Source organism: Durio zibethinus, chromosome 9, assembly GCF_047325235.1.
Source record: "Durio zibethinus cultivar Kanyao isolate XHJ-2024 chromosome 9, ASM4732523v1, whole genome shotgun sequence".
Classification (NCBI taxonomy): domain Eukaryota; kingdom Viridiplantae; phylum Streptophyta; class Magnoliopsida; order Malvales; family Malvaceae; genus Durio; species Durio zibethinus.
In genome coordinates this window covers 22,270,853-22,282,120 of record NC_143170.1, presented here as the reverse complement: position 1 = coordinate 22,282,120, position 11,268 = coordinate 22,270,853, and positions in this window count along the sequence as shown.

Sequence of the window (11,268 nt, the reverse complement as noted above, 5' to 3'; positions counted from 1 at the left end):
ATACAAATATATAATCATGAAATCAAATATAAGCACACAAATATATTAGTAATTATGCAATTAAATATAGTCATGCAATTATGCACACAACAAATATAAAAACATGTAATTAGATATCATGCAAATAAACATTAATAAGGTAATAATATAATATCACATTATGTAAATAAATATATTAATAATCGTACAAGCAAATATATTAATAATCATACAAACTTGCAATTAAATATATTATCATGCAAATAATAATATATAAATCATGCAAATAAACATGTAATTAAATATATAATCATACAAATAATAATATATAAATCATGCAAATAAATATGCAATTAAATATATAATCATACAAATAATAACATATAAGTCATGCAAACAAATATGCAATTAAATATATAATCATGCAAATAAACAAGCAAATAAACATACAAATAAACATATAATCATGCAAATAAATATATTAATAATCATGCAATCAAATTAAATATAATCATACAAACAAATATATTAATAAATCACACAAATAAAAATATTAATCATACAAATAAATATATTAGGTAGATAAATTATCATGCAAATATAATATTAGTCATGCAAAAATAAATACCATGCAATAAATATAAAAATAAGAGTAAGCAATTAAATATTATAAAAGTTATGCCAAACTCACAAAAAAAAAAAGCAAATATTGCCTCAATGGATCAAGGATTCCAACAATTTTTCACCTTTCAAAAATTGATATTTCCTACTGTAAATCCTAGCTTTCCTTTCAAAAACTAAAACTAGATCTTCTTCTAATTTTTTTTTTTTTTTTGCTTGATTGCTTCTTCCTTATCGATTCAAAACATTGTCTAAATTTTTTTCTCTTTTCAATGACTTTTGTTTGATCTTGAAATCAATTGCTGTGGGGCCCTCCCTCTTTTGATCACAAATTCAAGGTCCTTATATAAACATTAAATCCCTTTTGATTTGGAAGAAATTAATTCAACTGAATCTAAGATTTCTCTCCTAATTTTATTCTCTTAGTAATCTTCTCTTTTTTCAATAGATTGAGCACAAAGTTTTTCCAAAATTATTCAACCATTAAAGTTAAAATCTGAGATAGAATTTAAAAGTTGAATTGAATTCAACATTTTCCACGCAAAACCCCACAATTTTTTATTTTTTTACCCATTTTTGGTTTTTTATCATATGACTTTGACTCTTTTGACTAAAAAAACAAAAATGAAACTAAAAATTCAAAATACAAATAAAATTTAGGGTTTAATCTTTGGGCCTAAAATTCACTTTTTCAATTAAGACCTAACTACACAATCAAAATTAAAATTTGAAACCCAATGAATTTTGAAAAATCCCATGACAAAATGGGATGTCTACAATGATCTTAAGAAGTCATCACCAATCTTTTTTATCTAGGTGCAATTGACCACCAATGAATCTGTCCCATTTTAAAAAAGTCTCAAGCTTGACTTATGTATCTTTAAAAGGTGTCTACAAAATTGGAATTAAGTCCAAAAGCACGATTATATATGAAAAAGGTTATTGCACACCCACAACACCCATCCAAATGATGGTACTAACTTGATTTCATATTATCCAAAAGCCTTAAAAATCTTATCAAATAATTTAATATTGGAAATTATCATTAAATTACTCCAATATGTTGGTAATGATTCAAGAACATTCCCTCACCTTAAAAGTATTTAAGGAGACTATTTGTCACACTTTGGAGAGACTACATCATCGAATTCATTTAATTTTTATAAAAACGCTTTTATTTGTGATAATAGGATTTTCAAGAATCATGGTATTGAAAATTTTTTCTAAATTCTCTAATATGTTGGTAAAATTTAAAAAGAATTTATCGCCTAGCAATTAACATAGAAGTTGCTGTTTGCAACGTTTTTAGTAATTCCATCATTGACATTCAAAATCTAATTTTTATAAAAATGCTTTATTTTCAGAAATACCTTCCAATATGTTGGTAAGATTGTCTATCAAAAATTATCCTCCAATATGTTGGTAGGATTTTATAAAAACTGTTTCTTTTCTTTGTTTATTTTGTTTAAAACATAATTTTTATTAAAATCATAAGGTTCTCCAATATATTGGTAAAACCTTATTTTTCTAAAAATAAACCATAAGCCTTCCAATATGTTGGTAAGGCTTTTTTCTTATTTATTCAAAATTCATTCTAAAATTTAAACCCTTAAAATTTTTTTTTCCAAATTTTATTCAAAAAAATCTTAAATCAAACTTTCAAAATAAAGACAAAATACAAAACAAATCAGGAAACAAAAAAAGAATACCCAAAACAGCCTAACTTAGTAGCTTAAAATGGCTTGGTTGTAGAAAAGATCGACTCGTGGCTCAGCTTGATGGCTCAAAAGCTTGATTTCTCATCTAGCAAAACTACGCAATTTTGATTGCACTATATAAAGGAAAAAATTATTTTTTTCTTATTTTCTCTTTCGTTTTTTCTCTTTTCTCTCCCTCCCTACCAGGGTTTCTCTCTTTTTGGGATATTGGCCACCATTGCTGGTCGCTACGCCATCGCTTGCCGCCAAACTCTATCGTAGTCTAATCACCAATCTAGTCTCAAACTTCACTGCTGTTTCTTTTCGATTTCTTCATCATGGATCTGATCTCTAATTTTCAAATATTGGTTTCCAATGATGCAGATCTAAAGCTAAATCATGATTTTTCCTCCAATGTTTCAGCCTTTTCCACCATCTGATTTAACTAAAATTTTAGTATGTTTTTTCTTACGTCTATCTTTTTTTTCACCATTCAGGGCATTCACATATCACAATGGCTACCATTTAATCATCACAATGGTTACTACTTCTATCATCAATGTTTCCCCTGTTTACTTTTATGTCTTGCCTTGTTTCTTTTAGTGTCCAAAAATCCCTAATTGTCTTACATTAAAGATGTATTTTCCCTGTTTTGTTGACTATGTTTGCTTTTTATTTTTTTTGTTCTTATGATATGGCTAATAGGTGGTTGTTTGAATGGGGATTTGATGCCAATGTAGGGGTCATGACTCCAATGATGAGAACTAGTAGATGGTTAGGGTGCTGTCTATCTTTGGAATAAGGGTTGTTGTGGTGTTTGCTTCGATTGGAATGGTTTTCTATTTATTAGGTTTCTATTTTGTTTGATGGGCCTTGTATCTATGGATTTGTATGGACTTATGTTGTTTCGTATGAGTTGTAATAATGGTGATGGTCAATTAGTATTGATAGCAAAGGTTGGCTTAGGTGGTAGGTTGACAAAATTGGCTTTAGTAGAAATCAATGGTGGCCTGGTGGGTTGTTTTCTGGTTGAAGCTAAGAAACAATGCTAGGCTTCTATAATGTTGGTAATGTATCTGTACCTGGTGGTTTTTGTCTTCATCCGATTTATGTGTAATTGTCTTGCTTAAATAAGGAATGGAATTCAAGATAAAAAATCAAATTTGGTTAAAGGGATTTTGATGTATTATCTTTTTAATTTCAACCTTAATCTCAACAACTTTATCCTTTAGCTTAAATCCATTATCATAGTTTATCATTTTGTTTATCCCCAACAAATAAAGATAATTACAAGAGTGAAAATCTAAGTTGAGTCCAAAACTCAAATGGTAAACCCAACACCATATAGGCTAAGCTTCAAAGCTCAATTCAAACTAATCCTACATGACCCCAGATAAAATGAGATATCTACAGCTGCCCCCTCTTTGCAGTAAAGCAAGAATTGTGCAAAGATATAGACATTCATTACATCCAAGCATAGCTTAACAACCATTACAAAATTTTGAAACATCAAAGATTCATAATTTGAAAAATTCAAGAACTTCGCAATCAAACAATTCGTAATGAAAGTTGAAACTCAAAGATTCATAATTTGAGTTCAAAGAATCAAAATTTTGAAATTCAAAGGTTCAAAATTCAAATATTCACATTGTTCAAAGACTTGCAAGAATTTAGATTTGCAAGAATTTTTAGATTCGCAAGAATTTGATTAGCAAATTTTTAGATTCGTAAAAAATTTTAAATTCGCAAGAATATCAATTTCACAAGAATTTGATTCTTAAAAATTTTATGTTAGTAAGAATTTTTAGATTTGCAAGAATTTATATTCATGAGAATAGAGGATTCATAAGATTTTTAAATTTGCAAGGATTTCAAATTCATAAGTATTAAATATTCATAAGTATTAGAAGATTCGCAAGTATTTGAAGATTTGCAAATATTTGAAGATTCGAAAGGAGTCATATTGGCAAAAATGAAAGATTCCCAAGAAATTTTGTATTCCTAATTACTCACATTCATATTCAAGAGATTCACATCCAAAGTTCAATTCAAGGATTCATAAGAATTTTCAAGGCTCACTTCCAACATTCAAAGATTTACATTCAAAAATTTTAGAGATTCTGATTCAAAATTTCAAGGCTGACATCCAAAATTCAAATACGCATTTTAAAGATTCACATCCAAGAATTCAAGATTTTTATTTGAAAAACTTTAGGGATTTACTTTCAAGATTCAAAGATTCTCATTCAAAAATTTTAGTGTTTCACATCCAATATTTCAAAGGTTCCCATTCAAAAGTTTTAAGGTTTCATCCAATCATGATTCAAATATTTACTACATGATGCAAATGCATGACCAAACAAAGATTCAAATATTCACCAAATTATGAACATGTATTATTCAAACAACAATCCAAACGTAATGCATGTAATACAAATTTCATTAAAATCAACGTCATGAAATTCCAATTAATTGTGGTAATAAGGTTCTCAAGACTCTACCATTTCACATTTCTTTTTTAGCTTCTCAGCACTAACAATCTCAAAACAAATTTCATCAATTAATCCATGTTATTCCATCATCCGATCACAACTCATAGGTTATGTTAACTAATCCATCACCTTATCCATCACTTGATCACCCTATTTGCCTTTTCAAATCATCTTTTTATCTTTTCCATTTTCTTTTGCCCTTGTCATCTTAGATTTTTTAAAAAAAGAATACAAGAATCTTTTATAGACATTATCATTCATTCATTATCATTTCAATTCATGACAAGTATAATGCAATCATATATTTATTCGATTTATTCTAAAGATGCAAAAATGAGAAAGAACAAGGTAAATCTATACAAGAACAAGTCTCGTAGAAAAAAAAAAGGCAAACAAACAAATTTAAAGCATGTCACTAGATAAGTATTTAAACAATATAACTATGTTCAAATAATAAATATTTAGACAATTTTTAACCTTAATCCAATTTTTTTTTCAAAAACTCATTCCATTGACTTTCAAAATCATTTTGAGCTCATCAAACTGTGCTCCAGTTTCATAAGATCTTCAAATGGCATTGATCTTCCATTTATTTAATTGCCCATCCAATTTTCAGCTCAGATTTTTTTTACATAAATCATCATTTCAGGTTTTCAATTTGAGTCTTTCATTTCTTTTTCATTTTTCAAATTTCTCATTTCATTTTTTTCTTTCTTTTTCACTTTGTCACTTTTTATTTTTTTTATTTTTTTTATTTCTTCACCTCATCCATTATTGATATCTCCCATACATCAATTTCTAAAATACAAGAATATATCACAATTTAATCGCTTCATCGCAAACACACCCTATCTCAATATATGATTATTTAATTCAAGCATTCACATTTGATCAAAATGGACTTTAAGGGTTGTAATGTAGGCTTTGGTGATGGGTCATAAAAGAAATGGATAAAACAGGTTCAAAATATATGTTTAAAGAGTTCAAACTAAAAGATCATTGCTCATCATGTGATGCAACTTGGCACTTTGCCCCATTCCATATCATTTCACTACTTTTATTTTCTTTTTCTTTTTTCATTTATCCTATTCCTTTCTAAGAGGAATTCATTCGCAAGATGGCTTTTTTTTTTTACCTTGCCCCTTACATCATTTGTGGCATTCACTATTCTTTTTGTAAAGGGTTTCTTTTCTTCTTTTTTTACTTCACCTTTTTGTGACCTTTTACTTTTGTTTATTTTAAAATAGGTCTCTTTCTAAAATTTGCCTCTCCAAGTGTGGAGGGTGATCCTTAGTTAGGGTTCTTTAAGGAAAAAAATCATAACAGGCTCAAAAGGATAGCAATGGATGATTTTATTTTTATGAATGGCAAAAAAAATATGGCCATTGTTCATCTCAAATGTAAACGCTTTCCTTGAAAACCATTTGTTGAACAAAGACAAATCGATGGATGCTTCCAAGACATGTTCATGATATCTATTCTTTTTACATAACTTACTTCTTTTGCTTAAATAATCTTTATGGATTAAGCTTATCAATATGAATGAGTTTTTAAAATTAAATCCCAGAATTATTGTTATCATTGTCTAAACATTCATCATTTGGAATGGAAAAAAGATACAAAAAGTAACAAAGCATAGAACAATGTTTTAGATGAAAGATAAAATGTAATGAAATGCATCATACTTGCTTTTTTTTATTAAAATGATAAAAAATGAAATCTTAATACATAAAAAAAATCCTAACATTACTAAAAGAAATCTTAAAATAATAAATAGTTTTCAACCAGCCTTTTTGTATCTTTCCCCAAAATTATACCCCTAAGTGATCAAGTAAAAGATCTTTATTGATATTCTGCCTTCTTGATTCGTTAAAACTCATCAAGCCTACTCGAATCAAACTTTGCACCTTGTATTTGAAAACAGAGCATGTTTCTATTGAGTGACCCACATTCATATTATAGTAATCGTATATGGCATTAACATCATATCATTTGGGATAGGGTGGCTTCAATTGTTTTAAATGGACTTCAGATACCAGGTTATTCTTGACAATTTCTTGGAATAACTCAGTGTAAGTTATAGGAATAGGATCAATGAGAGCTCTTTCTTGGTTATTTTGACATCTTTTCAAATCACTCGCTTGGTTGTTAGGCCTTGAAGCTGATGTAGTGATATAACTATACCCATATACAAGTATTTGGAATGTTGGTTGGTAGGTTAGTGGGTAAGTTGATTATGGAACAATTTGGTAAAGGCTTGCATAATGCTATTAACTATAGGGTAGTAAGTAAGATGAACAGGTGGTGGATATGAAGAATATCTTCTGAACTATTACCCTTCAAAATTCATAGCTTGGGCTTCGATTTCTTTCTTTTTAAGCAACCTTCATTTCTTGGTGCTTTCTCTTTTCTGAAACTTATCACTCTTGATAACATTTTCAATAATCTCTACAGAGATTACCATGTTAACAAAATTTTTTGTTCCATTCCTTATCATCTTCTCATAGTAAGGTATCTTCAAGGTGCTCATGAATAACATTATAGTTTTTTTTCACTTAAAGGTGGTTAAATTTGGGTAGCTTTATCCCTTCACCTTTGGACATATTTCTTGAATGACTTAATCATCTTTTTCTTTATGCTTTGTAAGAAAAGATGGTTTGGAGGCAAGTCTATAATGTGCCAGTACTAGGTAATGAATACCTTTGTTAGTTCTTTTCATGAAGTAATACGAGCCCTATCTAGTTGGATGTACTATCTAATAGCGAGCCAGTAAGGTTGTCTTGGAAAATATACATCAACAGCTTTTCATCACTAGTATAGATAGCGATTTTTGATAGTATATGGTAACATGAGTTATCGAATACTTTGTACCATTATACTTCTTAAACTCCTAGACCTTGAATTTTGGCAAAATTATAACATCCAACACCAAGCAAAGGTCGATTACATCCATAAAGCTATAAAAATCCATCCCTCAATAGCTTGTAATCTTTCTTCGAAGAAGTTCATTTTTTGTTTTGCTCTTGAGTCTTCTAAAGTCTCAAATGTCTTTAGTTTCAATTTTTCTTTCTTTTTTGGATCATCCAGATCGGTGACCTAGATTGGTTCTAATACTTTTTCCCTAATGACTGGATTGACATAACTTTGAAATCACCTTTATGCAGTGGTAGATTGCATCCTTAGATGGGTGTATGGATATGCCCTAAAGAAGTTTGCTTATGCCCCTAGAGAAGGTTGGCCTTAATAAAGGCTAAATCCAAAAAGGTACAAAGATCTTGCATGAGAAATTCTGGCTAACTTGGAGCTTTTTCCACTTTTTTTCTTTATTCAACTTATTGAGGGCATTGAGAATCTTGCTCAACTATTCTTTGAGGTTTTCTTAGGTTTTCTCTATTTTTTCAAAATCATTGGTATTTTTTTGCTTCATTTATTTGGCTCAAGCTCTAGTTTTGTACTGATGGTGAATGGGTTAACTAGATTCTTGGATAATGGAGTTATCTTTGAACCTTGTATACCATAATTTTAAAATGAATAGACTATTTGCACACTAATTTAATTAAAAACTAACTATGAATGGAGGAAATGCATGTGAGATAATATTCGCCCCTTTAAAAATTTCAAAAAAAAAAAGCTTTCAAAATTCCATTTTACATAAAATTAGACTAGACATTTAGTAGGTTTTATGAAAGCTTTTGTTAAAATTAACTTTTACAAAAAGTGTTTTATGCAGTCTTTATGTATGTTTATAAATATGAAAAGAAAAAAAAACAAGCAAAGAAATTGGTTAGTTCAATATCAAAGAAACAAAGAAACAAATCAGTTAGCACAAATAAAAAAAAAAGCAAATAAAATAAAATAACGTGATTCCTAAGTATAAAGTTAATTCTAAAGGGTAAAGGGAAACATGGCTCTACCTATAGGTTAGGCTCATAAGGTCAACTATATGTTGTTTAAGTTAAATCTAAAAGTTTCTCAAATTATTCCTTACATCATTGTTTATCATAGACTAGTAAAGCACCATAATTCTTGCCCATCACAGGCTACAAACAAAAAAAGTTCAATTTGAATGAAAGTGTTCACTAGCCCAAGTAGAGACATGAAATGTTACAAGAGCATAAGTACTTAACTCTCTTATAAAGAATGAAGCTCAAGTATAGAGCTCATGTTATGCAAATGAATGACAAAATATTACATGGTTAAAGATAAATAAAACATTAAAAAAAATTTCTTGATTTTAACTTAGGTTTGGATAACATGAGTTTACTAGCTTGACTCTTGACATCTCCAGTGGAGTCACCAAATTGTCATAACATATAGATTTATAAGCCTATCACTAGACATAATCTTAAGGAGTCGTCACCAATCTTTTTTATCTAAGTACGATTGACCACCTAATGGGTCTATCTCATTTTTAAAAAGTTTGAAGCTTGAATTAGGTATCTTTAAAAGATATATTCATATCTATGATATCAAAATTACATTCGGGAGCATGGTTACTTGTGAAAAAGGTTATAACACCCCCATAATGTCCATCCAAAAGAAGGTACCAACTTGATTTCGTGTTATCTAAAAGTTTTAAAAATCTTATCAAATAATTTAATATTGAAAATTATCCTTAAATTACTCTAATATGTTGGTAATGATTCAAGTACATTCCCTCACCTCATGAGTACATACAAAGACTATTTATCATGCTTTAAAGAGACTCTATCATCAAATTTATTTAATTTTTTATAAAAAGACTTTTATTTATGATAGTAGGATTTTTGGGAATCCGGGTATTGAAAATCTTTTCTAAATTCTCCAATATGTTGGTAAAATTTAGAAAGAATTTCTCACCTAGGAATTTACATAAAAGTTACTATTTGCAATGCTCTTAGTAATTCCATCATCAGAGATTCAAAATCTAATTTTTATAAAAACACTTTATTTTTAGAAATACCTTTTAATATGTTGATAAGTTTTCTGTAAAAAATTATCTTCTAATTTGTTGGTAGGATTGTATGAAAACTATTTCTTTTCTTTATTTATTTTTTTAAAACTTAATTTTTATTAAAAATCATAAAGTTTTTCAATATATTGGTAAAACTTTATTTTTCTAAAAATAAACCGTAAGTCCTCCAATATGTTGGTAAGGTTTTTTTTCTTATTTATTCAAAATTCATTTTAAAATTGAAACCCTTAAAATTATTTTTTTCAAATTTTATTAAAAAAATCTAAAATCAAACTAATAAAATAAAAACAAAATATAAAAACAAATCAGGAAACAAAAAAAGAATACCAAAAATAGCTCAGCTTGGTTGTAGAAAGGACCAACTCGCAACTTCACTTGATAGCTCAACAAGCTTGACTTCTCATCTAACAAAACTACACCATTTTGATGGCATTATATAAAGGCAAAAATCATTTTTTTTTATTTGCCCTTTTCTCTCCCTTCTTTCCCTCTTATCAAAGCTTCCATTTCTTTGGGACTTATGGCCACCACTGCTGGTTGTTACGCCGCCGCGGGTAGGTCATAGTCCAGCTACCAATCCAACCCAAAATTTCATCATCGTTTCTTCTTAGTCTTTTCGGCGTGAATTTAAGCTCTGATTTTCAAAGGTCAATCTCTAATAACGCAAATCTAAAGCTTAAGCTATGATTTTTCCTTTAGCATTTCAAACTTTTCTACTATCTAATTTGACTGAAATTTTAGTATGTTGTTTCCTTCATCTTCATCTCTCTTTTCACCATTTAGATCATCCATATATTACATTGGTTGCCATTCAATCATCACTATGGTTACTAATTTTATCACTGATGTTTCTCTCTGTTTACTTTTATGCCTTGCCTTGTTTCTTTCAGTGCCCAGAAATCTCTAACTATCTTACACCAAAAATGTATTTCTCTTGTTTTGTTGACTATGTCTGCTTGTTTTTTTCTATTGTGATGTAGCTTGCAAGTAGCCATTTGAGTGGGGACTTGATACCGATGGTGAGGTCATGACTTTAGTGATGGAAACTGGTAAATGGTTGAAGTACTGTATGTTTTAGGAATGAGGGTCATCATGGTGTTTACGTCAATTGGAATGGTTTGCTATTTATTGAGTTTTTGTTTTGTTTGATATGTCTTGTCTCTGTGGATTTGAGTGGACTAAAGTTGTTTTGTGTGAGTTGTGATAATGGTGATGCTTAATTTGTGTTGGTGTTAAAGGTTGGTTGAGGTGGTAGGTTGATGGAATAGGCTTTGGTGGAAGTTGGTGGTAGGTTATTTTTTTGTTGAGGTTGAGAAACGATGGGTAAGCTTCTATGATGCTAGCAATGTATCTGTGAATGCTGACCTTTGTCTCCATCCAATTTTTGTGTAATTGTCCTGTTTAAATACAGAATGAAATTCAAGATAAAAAAATTAGATTCAGTTAAGGGGCTTTTGATGCATTATTTTTTTTAATTTCAACCTTAATTCCAACAACTTTATCCTTTAGCTTAAGTCCAATATCA